The sequence below is a fragment of the Bidens hawaiensis genome, unplaced genomic scaffold (assembly GCF_021521415.1).
Source record: "Bidens hawaiensis isolate Kalapana, Puna unplaced genomic scaffold, B.hawaiensis_p1.1 tig00005944_1, whole genome shotgun sequence".
Taxonomy (NCBI): domain Eukaryota; kingdom Viridiplantae; phylum Streptophyta; class Magnoliopsida; order Asterales; family Asteraceae; genus Bidens; species Bidens hawaiensis.
Window position 1 is genome coordinate 68722 of NW_027491393.1, and position 9987 is coordinate 78708.

Consider the following 9987-nt stretch of genomic DNA (forward strand, 5'->3'; position numbering starts at 1 on the left):
TGAATATGTGGAAATTATTGATATGAAAATGTGATTACATGGAATCCTATGTGAATAGGCTAGAATAAGGACATGTAAAGAGAATCATCTTGCTTTAATATATTAGTAAGATGTGTTATTATCTTAGAAAATTCCCAAAATATCTCATTAATGGAGAGAGGTTTCATTTTTATCTTCATAAATAAAAGTTTTCAGAAATATCCTCTACAAACACGTCTTTGACGACTTGTTAGTCCTTAGCGCGCCTTTCACGACCTGTTAGCCTCCAACATTCGTCTTTCACGATCTGTTAGCCTCTAACGCGTCTTTCACGATCTGTTAGCCTTTAACGCATCTTTCATGACATGTTTGCCCTATTAATTGTTTTTTTAATATAACATTATTATAATTAATTTTACTCATATTTAGTTTTTTAATAACTTGTAATGCATAAAGTTTTATAAAGTTTCAAATATACCGTTGAGACATGCTTATTTTTATCTACGTGTTGGTATAAACTTTACTTAAAACGAGTCTGGTCAAATTCTATTAAACATTTCAATATCAATTTGACACTCAGTTTTGAGTAAAATTTATGACAACGTATAGAAAAAAACACGTCTCAGCGATATATTTGAAATTATATATAAATTTATATATTATAAGTTATTAAAGAAAAACCAAATATGGATAAAATAAATAATAATAATGTAATATTAAAAAAAACAATTAACAGGCCAAGCATGTCATGGAAGACGCGTTAGAGGCTAACAGGTCGTAAAAGACGCGTTAGAGGCTAACAGCTCATGAAAAACGCGCGTTAGAGGCTAACAGTTCGTGAAAGACACGTTTGGTGGTCAAACATGTGAAAGACGCGTTGAGGCCTAAACACTATTAAATTCGTGTTTGTAAGGAACATTTCTTAAAACTTTTATTTATAATTATGGGGACTAAAATAGAATATCTCTGTATTAATGAGAGAATTTTCCCTTATTATCTCTAAATTTCTAATGTGTCGCATTTTTGTGAAAATTTTCTATTTACACAAATATAAATCAAGAGTCTATATATTAATTATTATTATATATAATAATTATAAACTTTGGTGCCGCTAAATGCCGATTGGCCACTTGGCGGCACCGTATTGGTCCTTGAATTTTTTTTAGTTCCGGTACCGTGACAAACATAACAAAAACCAAACAAATTCACATATACTCACTACATTTTGTTTTAATTTCGGTACCATAATCAATGTGACAGAAATCAGCCGAATTTGCGTAGACTCACAGCCTCAACTTCCGGGATCGGCAATGCTTGGATCTTTCCAATGCCTGAGTGTTACCGACTGACGCTGCTCAATTGATCCACCTCAAATTTTATACGTATTTGTTTTATTTTTGGTTTTTAGTTCCGGTATTATAACTCACTTAACCGAAACCGACCAAATATGCGTTGACTTACCGCCTCAACGCCCGGGACCGACAAAGTTTGGGTTTATCATCGTCCGAGTTTTACCAACCTGCCCGGCGCAATGCCCTGGGTATAACACTAGTTATATATTAACAAGGTGGTGTCGACCGGTAGAACTTGGGTGTTGATAAAATCCGACCGTTGTCGATCATGGGCGTTAAGGCGGCGAGTCTACGCAAATTCGGTTGGTTGACATCATATTCGTTACGCTACCGAAACTAAAAAAACAGAATAACAAAACAAAATCAGCTTTCAGACGGTTTTCGTTATCTTTGTTGCCAAAAAAAACAAAAAACAAAATCGACATTCAGTCGTTTTTGTTATGTTTGTTACAGTACTAGAACTAAAACAAAACTCGAATTCAGTCGGTTTCGTCATGTTTGTACGGTACCGGAACTAAAACAAAACAAAATTGACATTCGGTCGGTTTTCGTTACGTTTGTCGTAACCGAAACTAAAACAAACCAAAAATGACCAATAAGGTGCCGCAAAGTTGCCCAATCGGGACTTTACGGCACAAACTTCTTAATTGTATTATATAACTAGTGGTTTTCCCGGCGTGTTGCGCCGGGCTGTTCGGTAAAATACAAGCGTTGATACGGTAAGTCAACGCGAATTCGTTCGGTTTCAGTTATCTGCTTTATTGTATTGGAACTAAGACAAAAATAAAACAAAAAAATTATAAAAATTGGGGTGGACCAATGGTGTGGCGTCGGTCGGTAAAACTCGATCATTTGTAAAACCTTTCCATTATCGATCTCGGGCGTTGAGGCGGTCGAGTATACGCGAATTCAGTCGGTTTTCGTCATGTTCGTTACGGTACTGAAACTTAAAAATAAAAAAAACAGCATTCGGTCTGTTTTAGTTACGGTGCTGGAACTAAAACAGAACGCGACGAGCTCACGCGAATTCGGTCAGTTTCCGTCACGTTCGGCACGATACCGTAACTAAAACAAAATAATAAAAAAAACAAACAAAAACAAAATTCGCATTCGGTAGGTTTTCATTACGTTCATTACGGTCGAAACTAAAACAAAACAAAACAAAAACAAAAAAATCTACCAATCGGGTGCCCCAAAATGGCCCAATCAGAGTTTTGCGGCACCAAAGTTGTTAATTATATTATATAATAATTTGTATTAAAATGAATTTATGAGACAACTCAACCTATAATTGAATTATTATGTCAAGAATTATCAGATCAGTGAAAACAAAACGTCCGCATGACAAATCAGTGAAAACAAAACGTCCGCATGACAGATTAATAAAGAAAATTGCAAATTCTACTATAAACACCAAAGTTTCATATTATTCATACTGACCACTCAACCTCGAGCATAAAATCTCATTCATCTTAGCTCTTTTCTTAGTGTCGTTTGGTTCGTTGTGATGCTCTCACTATGTAAAACACAAACCCAGAAATATTTATTAATAACTCATTTAAATATATAATTATTAATGTTCAAAAATAGTAAAAACACATTTCCACTGTAAAATTTTTCCACTAAGAATTACCCCTTTTGATCTATCACGGCCATTTTACACCTTAATAATTACTGTCAAAGTACACCAAGCCAACATATCAAGTGTAAAAACTTAAATGCATGCTTGATTACCCTTATTGTCAAGGACGGACATTTTCACAAGCCAGTTTTTCGCTATGTAATGCATTTTTTTAAAAAAAAAATACATGTATTGAGTTTGGACCAGCCAGGTTATTTGAGTCCGGCCCACCCCTAAAGTTTTTAAAGAAAGCTTAAGCAATAAAGCCCCATACGTCCAAGCTCAAATGAACTTTACACATAAAGAAGCAAACATCAAGACCAAAACCAAATCCCTAGCATCTGATTGTTGAAGTTGGAACGGCTTGGGTAGTGTCGTTGCTGGGTAGTGTGTGCGTGTGAATCGAACAGAGCAGAAGCAGAAAACTAAGGTTCGACACTTGGCAGGGATGACTGACGAAGATTTAGACTTCAAAGATTAGGTTTTGCACTGACTTCATCATTTGTTTTTTTTTTTTTTTTTTGGTACTTTGGTAGGTTAGGGTTTGGTGTTATTGAAAGAATTGGTGCTCGAATTTGGTCTCCATTCAGGAATTAGGAATAAGTGTGTTTTGATTATGTGAATTCGGTATTCAAATGTCAATTTGGCGTGTTTTGATTATGCGAATTTTGTTTTGATTTACATCGAAAGAGAACTTGCTGAAAGTTTTGATCCGGCATCTGTAATTGATGAGCTTAAAGAGCTTAAAGGTCGTCGGACTGAATTGTGCTTCTTTTTCAGGTACTCATCATTTCCCTCGAAACATGTCTTTGTTTAAAAAAAATTGATCTTTTATGTGTAAGAACAAAATTTTGAATGATAGAACTTAGAGTTTTATTGTTTGACCCAACCTGAACCGCATGCCAACCATAAACTTAGAAAGAGGAAAAAAGATTTGGTCTCATGACTTTTAGCCCAAGTCCCAACCCATCCCAATTAAATGTTCATGAGCCGACACCGCTTACTGAACTTTCCATTGTGAGAACATTGCGATAAGACATGTTATATAAAGGGTATTTTAAGTAATAAAAATCTTTAGAATATGTTACTAAAACTTAAGCTTGATATTATGTGTTTGATACAAATATTTGTGAAAGTGTACACTACCAGTGAAGCCTTAAACTAGCAGCCTGCATGAGCGGATGAGCAAAGTAAGCTCCTAAAGTCAATCCAGTAATAGCCAAATATGGTAACCTTATGAACTCCTTATAATAATCTTTCGGCAACTTTTGACGACCATCGAGGATAGCCGCAAACGGGACCACACTCGTTCGACTTTTCACAATTTCAAATGCTTCACCATATCTAATTTTCAACCTTCTGTCTCCATTCCAAGCACCAAACAAATGATGCCCGATTAGCCCAACCGATGCTGCTACAGCCACCGAGTTCCCAATCCATATTGTGTGAGCGATGCACCACATCACCTGTCCTACCAACTAAAACGAGACCAAGCGGGTTGGTGACAGATCGAAAGGAATTCATGTCAAAATGGGTTTTTTAGCATGGGTCAAGTCGGGTCTAACTAACCCATGAGCACTTTTGTCTTTTCTGGAATTTTATAAACAAATAAAGTTTTAAATATGATGAAAAAAATTTTAATGTTACAATTGATTGAGGAGGCTTGATACATTGTGAATACTAGCGGTGTGCATGGATTGGTTTTGGGCTCGAGCCAAGCCAAAAAACCGAAAATTTGATATTTAAGTTATTAAAAGCGTTCAGGTTTTACTTTTAAGTTGGGGGTCTCGCCGGAAGCAACCTCTCTATCTTTAGGGATAGAGGTAAGGTGTGCCTACATCCCACCCTCCCCAGACCCTACTTATGATAGCCTAGGCTATTTGTGGTAGGAAATACTGGGTATGTTTGATTGATTGATTGAAGTTTCAGTTTTTTTCGGTTCTCAATCTTTTTTATTAATTAATAATTAACTAACATTAAACATTTGATTTCAGTATTTGAATTACACTATAATATTCTTATAAACTAGACGGGTGCCGGAGCGATACGGCGGGTGTTTGAACACAGACCCTGGTAATCATGGTTTGGTTTGAAACCGTACAACCGTTTAAATCGTTTATCGGTAAGGTTTCACGGTTTGTTTTTTCTTTAAATTTCGGTTTCAAATTTCAACAGTTTAGTCTCTATTTTGGACAACACATAATCGTTACTAATAGTTTGGCTCGCATGTTTAACTTAAAAACCGTCAAAGCCGGCCTTGAACACCCATAGGTACATGTTAACTTTTTTAATTGAAAAAACTTCAACAATATTCTCAAATTAAAGAGAATAAAATGCTCACTTTTATGGTGCAACCTTTTTTTAAGAAACATTAGCGTACGAAAAAGTTATGTCGGTTTAAAAATCCGGGGGGGGGGGGGGGGTTTAAATTAAAATATATAGTAATAAATGATTAAAGATGAGGAGACAAAATTGTAAGTGGTTTTTAATTTAACAAAAGTTAAGGGTGAAAAGTTATAAATATTTTAAATGATTTTTTTTTGTGTGTAATTGGTCTGCTAATTCTCATTAAAATCAAAACAATTACAATAAAGTGGCAGGCAAACGGGCAACAAGCTGCGCCGCAACCCCCCTTTTGAATAGCAAAACCTATCCTACTAAAAACCAATAAATGAATTGGAATTGCACGTGAGATTTTATACTTTAAAGACCATATTACCCCTCTTTAAGATGCTATAGAGGTTGTACATGCGTTTAATAGTTTGTAAATTACTTAATTACAAAGAGTCTTAATTTGCCTCCTCTCCTATATTATATATAGTATAGATATAGATTACTTGACATTTAATATTAAAAATCTATACATTTAGTTTGGTTCGCTTTTTTAAGTTTTAGTCACATGCAAAACCGAAACCGAATAAATAATTCGGTTTTTATGAAAACATAAAACCATACTGTCGGTTTTCGTTTGGGTTCAATCAGTTTCGATTTTATCAGTTTTACCATTACGGCTCAAAATTTTTGGCTAAAAACAATGAAGCCAAAATAATGAATTTGGGGCCTAAATCATCGTCATCATCATGATCGTACTCAGTATATCCCACCAATAGCAAAACTATGGTAGGGTATGAGGAGGGTAAGATGTAGATAACCTTACCTCTACTCCATAGGAATAGAGAGGCTGCTTCCAGCGAGACCCCCGGCTCAATAGTGGTTTTGCATCAAGCCTTAGACATAAGGCACATAACACTCAACCATCAGGACCCTAGCCGATTAGTGCATGCACCCTTGTCTTTCGGCTATCAATGCCACCACATGATGCCTGATTAACCTTCCGCCACTTTTAACGCTATTTTCACGAAATTAGTAAAATAACGTAAAAATTTGTGCAATTTGGGGCCTAAAGCTTTTTGTTAATTAATAAAAAAACTGAGAAATTACTTAATATTCAAAATGAAAATTAATAACTCGGTTCACTTCGGTTCTCTTTTTTCAGGTTTAGTCACATACAAAACCAAAACTGAATAAACCAACCAAAAATTCGATTTTTATGAAAACATAAAACCAAACCGTCGGTTCTTGTTCAGGTTCGATTATTTCGGTTTTTTTTTTTTTTTTTTTTTTTTTTATGGATCGGTTTTTTCAGTTTAATGCGCGCCCCTAGATTGAATACACTCTTAGTGTGACTTTCTTCAACCGGTTTGACCCGTCCAAAAATTTTTCATTTTAGCTAATTTTAAAAAATTTACCAATTCAACCGGTTAAAGACAAGGTACAAAACCAAACCGACCCATTTAACTACAAACGGCCAAATTTGTCATCTATAATTTCTGACTAACAAAAAGTGAAATACCTGTGGATGTCTGGTGATTCTCATGATACCACTTTCCCAAAGATGCATTTTAGGTTTATCAACCGCAGCTACTTCTAATAAGTTAAACGTTGATGGATAAAGAAAGAAGAACGATATGAAATTAGTGACCCACAATAAATGATGTAACCATGGAGCATCTTGCAACTGCCATAACTGAACACCATCATATCTATGGTTGATGAAATACACCTAAATCACAAGTCTTTAACGTTACTAACACATTAAAAGATACACATGGAAAATATTAACAGCAAAGTTCACATTACTCACAATTGTACTGACAGCTAGAGGAAGAGATGTTCCTGCAAATAATACACGAAAAGCACGTTCTCCAATGAGTTTTTCACCTGGGTCTCGAAGACTAGCTAAACCACTATGTACAATTGCAAACATAAGCGTAAGGAGGAACATTACAACCTGCATACATTAGATGGATATGAAACAAAAATTTATAACTAATCTCATACCAAAAACCAATGTCATGCTACTTTCATTAACTTAAATATTCAAAAGATATTGGGTCTAGGGCTGTAAGTGAGCAGATCCGAGCCCGAGCTGGACTAGGCCGAGCTCGGATCGTTTTGGCATACTTGTGAGTCATTTTTTCAAGCTCGAGCTCGCCTCATTTATATTATTTAATAGTTAATTTGTATACATTTTTAATTATTTTTCATTTGTTGAGAAAAATCTTAAACGAGCCTAAGGCCTAAGCTCGGCCTTGTGTGCAGTAGCTTAAACGAGCCTAACCTTAGATCAAGCTCGGTTTTTTAGTGTGAATTTAATGCATAAAGGTCCAAAAGAGTTAAAACTTAAAAGTACACAAGGCTCAAACTCGGCTCGACAACTAAACGAGCATTGTTTGAGGCTTGATCTCGATAAGGCTCAGCTCATTTTGAGCTTTTTATCGACTCAATCTCGAGTAGCTTGTGAGCAGCTCGGCTTGTTTGCACCCCTAATTGTGCCAAAGTTAACAAGCACTAATCTTTCTGCATTTGACATGTATGACAATATCATATTTACAGTTTCTAAGATAGCCATAACATCAAGATGTAAGATTTCAAACTGCATCTCAAATTTTACTCAAATAAGTTTCATCATTCATTCACAAATTAAACCCTTCAAATTCACAATCTAACATATGTCAATCAACTAAACGAGGAGAAAACTAATATTTAAATCAAAATTACTCAAATTGAATATCTATTGGGTCTAGGGCTGTAAATGAGCCGATCCAAGCCTGAGCCTGACTAGGCTCGAACTCAGGTCGTTTGACAAGCCCTATTAATCTAATCTTTGTGCAGGGCCGGCCCTTAGGGGTGGCAGGGTGGTCTACGGCCACAGGCCCGACACCACAACAGGCCCGAAATTTTTTTTTTTGAAAAAAATTATATGTAGTTTTATTAATAACAATATGTATATTTAATGTTCAGACACAATTACATAACCACTAGCTTGGTCTAGTGGCAAATGGGTGGGTTCTGGACAACTCGCTTGAGGCATCGTTTAATTCTTTTTCTTTACAAAATTTTTTAAACAACCCAAATTATAATCAATTAAGCACATATAAAAATTAAACTATTTAAAACCCAATATTACAGGAAAAGGGCCCAAAAAAAATTTCGTAAGCCCATATTAAAATTAAACTGTTTAAAACCCAATAATATAGTAAAAGGGCCTAAAAAATTTCGCCTAAAAAAATTTCCCCAAAAAAATATTTTGCTTTCTCGGAGCGGCCCTGTCTTTGTGCATTTGATATGTATGACACTTTGTACTGCTGCATCATTCAATTAGGAAAAGTAATTACCACGGGGCTATCGGAGACGGTCGAAACGGAATCGATGAAAAGTTTACCAAAGCCAGTAGAATTATCAAGCCAAACAACATCGAGAATAAAAAGCACCACCCCCCAAAACCCCTGTGAAATATATCCAAGAAGTAATCTTTTGGTTGGCCAGATCGAAATTCGCCGAGTCCTCGCCCACCAGAGCATCTCCCCTTTCGGATTCTCCGAGAACGCGGCATTTCGTCAAGTGGGTGGTCTTTAAAAAGCCTTTATTGTTGATGGGTTTCAGTGTACGATTGAGTTTGGGTGTGGAGAAGGTGAATTTGGGGATTCTGGGAATGGGTGAGAAGGAACTTGAGAGGAGAATTGAGGTGGTCATTTGTGTGTGTTTTCACTATGGGTGTGTGTTTATTTTAAGTGTTAATGGAAACAAGAAAAAGGGTATCTAGGTGGAGTTTGTGCTGTTGGTTTGGTTTTTGTTTGTTATGGTGGGAAGAGAGGATGACATCAAAGTGAGGGGATTTAACAAACATTCTTATTTTGTTATTACTATTTGTTTTTTTATTTATTTCAGGATGTTTGTGTTTGTTGCGTGGGTATTTGTACGCTTATTACTACTCGTTTCATCTTTTAAGAGAAGTTTAGGTTTTGATGATGCACGTATAAACCTGGTGAGGGGCACGTAAATGTTTGTTGCGTGGGCATCTGTACGCTCATTACCACTCGTTTCATCTTTTAAGAGAAGTTTGGTTTTTGATGATGCACGTATAAACCTGGTGAGGGGCACGTAAACGATTGTTTAGCCATGGTAATTACTTGTCAACGGTTGTTTAGTATATATAGTTATCAGAAGTATATATAGTTATCAGAAGTATGCAAAACGTTAGCTAATAAAAGTTATTGAGATTACTATCTATAATATATATAAACGAAAACCCTAAAATCCTATGTGTCGCGATGTGGTCGCTCCTCCTTTTTATGGAAGCCATCAGATTTCTTGATTTTTAAATGGAGGCCTCTCATTGATTTAACCCAAATTCATAGATATGGGCCTTACCAAAATCAGATAGCTCCTAAACGGGTTATAACATCTCATTAAATTAAAAATTAATCTTACCAATTATTTGATATGAAAATCCTATAAAATAGGAATATACTAAAATTTAATATCCAATTTAAAAAGAAAAAGATATTATTTATAATTAATAAACAATTTTATAGTAAAAAACATAAACGGCTCATGGGTCACCAAATCCAGATAGCTTTTAAACGGGTTATAACATATCATTTATTTATAAAACCCCTTCATCATCAAACCTTAAGTATATTATTAACTTTCTTACAATAAAGAAATTTAAAATAAAAAAAATAAACATTA

At 35.3% G+C, this 9987-nt stretch overlaps 1 pseudogene across 1 annotated transcript; it reads right to left on the reverse strand.

The window, feature by feature from the left end:
• Positions 1-4094: 4094 nt before the first annotated feature.
• LOC143631137 (15-cis-zeta-carotene isomerase, chloroplastic-like) lies at positions 4095-9116 on the reverse strand (annotated as a pseudogene). The gene is made up of 4 exons (XR_013153297.1): positions 8631-9116; positions 7097-7243; positions 6806-7015; positions 4095-4430 (listed from the first exon to the last, which is right to left on the reverse strand). The product of XR_013153297.1 is annotated as a 15-cis-zeta-carotene isomerase, chloroplastic-like (transcript).
• Between the last annotated feature and the right edge of the window lie 871 nt (positions 9117-9987).